Here is a 1866-nt window from a genome sequence, read left to right as displayed (position 1 = left end):
GTCGCAGACGCGCTGTGGTTTGTTGGTGATCTCTGTGCACTGTTTCGAGACCTTTGATGTCGTTGCTGTTTGTATTCTACGCGCAGAAAAGCATGCATCGTAAATGTGCTGTGAGAATGGCGAATAAAATTATTGTTGTTGCTGCTGTTTCTGATGATGCTGTTTAGAAAGAAATGTTTTAAATTACCTATCCTTTCTGCTTAACCACAATTTACATAAAATAAAATAAACATGTAACTAGTACTATGGAAAACAACACTGAGCTGTCTTAATGTGGATACGTTTGCCATTGTATAACACTTAGACATAGCTATTTGATTGAAACTGGGATGAACCTGATGAGCTATGAAGCTCTTGTGCACAGGTGTCCAGGCCAAACTAGAGTCGGCGATGGTGGAACATTACACTTCGGTCGATACCTATGTATTTATTGTGTGTGTGCCTGCGCTGAGCCAGGCACAAGCTTCATCATTATCAATCCATCAATCTGTATTGTACTTGCCAATATCGCCCTCATTTAAATGGGCATCGGTGCACATTACAGCAGAACGGGAACATTACAGGGGACACAGAGAAACAGAACAGGGGGCACAGAGGAATAGAACAGGAACAGTATAGGGGGCACAGAGGAACAGAACAGGGGGCACAGAGGAATAGAACAGGAACAGTACAGGGGGCACAGAGAAACAGAACAGGGGGCTCAGAGGAATAGAACAGGAACAGTACAGGGGACACAGAGAAACAGAACAGGGGACACAGAGGAATAGAACAGGAACAGTATAGGGGACACAGAGAAACAGAACAGGGGGCTCAGAGGAATAGAACAGGAACAGTACAGGGGACACAGAGAAACAGAACAGGGGGCACAGAGGAATAGAACAGGAACAGTATAGGGGACACAGAGAAACAGAACAGGGGGCTCAGAGGAATAGAACAGGAACAGTACAGGGGACACAGAGAAACAGAACAGGGGACACAGAGGAATAGAACAGGAACAGTACAGGGGACACAGAGAAACAACAGGGGACACAGAGGAATAGAACAGGAACAGTACAGGGGGCACAGAGGAACAGAACAGGGGCACAGAGTAATAGAACAGGAACAGTACAGGGGGCACAGGGGAAGATAACGGGGCACAGAGGAACAGAACAGGGGGCACAGAGGAACAGAACGGTACCGCATCAGAATGCATCAGAACGCAGTTTCGCAATGAGACCGCCGCTAGGCTTGTTTCGCGAACGCAGTCTTTGCACTGTGCTGCCATCGTCCGACTTACAAGCAGTGTTACAGTGCGGGTTGTTTCTCAATCACTTTGCATGAAGAGTCTGGGTGTATTTGTTTCCCATCCTGTGCATGTGGGTGCACATTCAAAGTAGCCGCATTCAAGGCCAACCTACGCATTGGTTCTTCAATCTTATGAACTCGGCAAAAGGGGACAAAAACCAGACGACCTTTGAGCAAAATGAGACTGACCGTTCTGCTCTTTATGGAGGGTATCGTGAATGGTGATATCTGCTGTAGTCGTTGGACAGCAGTCCCCGTTCAAAGGGAGTCCGGTTAGATATTCACAAAGAGGGCTACGCTCCTAGAGTAAATCTCTTCATGGATAGACGCGAATACATACACCTGTGTCTTCCCGTGAGGAGAGTGATGAGAGTGGTCACGTCCCGTGAGAGTGAGGAGAGTGATGAGTGTGATGAGAGTGGTCACGTCCCGTGAGAGTGAGGAGAGTGATGAGGAGAGTGGCTGCGCTCTACCGCCCCCTGGCGCCCACCCCTCGCACTCTCCGTGACCCCCGGGACCCGGCGCTCTCTGAGCGGCAGGCAGCAGCAGGAGAATCCCCCCCGCCTCCTGCCCCTCGTGTGG

Source organism: Lampetra planeri, chromosome 25 (assembly GCF_965212315.1).
Source record: "Lampetra planeri chromosome 25, kcLamPlan1.2.h2, whole genome shotgun sequence".
In the NCBI taxonomy this organism is placed as follows: domain Eukaryota; kingdom Metazoa; phylum Chordata; class Hyperoartia; order Petromyzontiformes; family Petromyzontidae; genus Lampetra; species Lampetra planeri.
Note: the sequence above shows the minus strand (reverse complement) of the source record.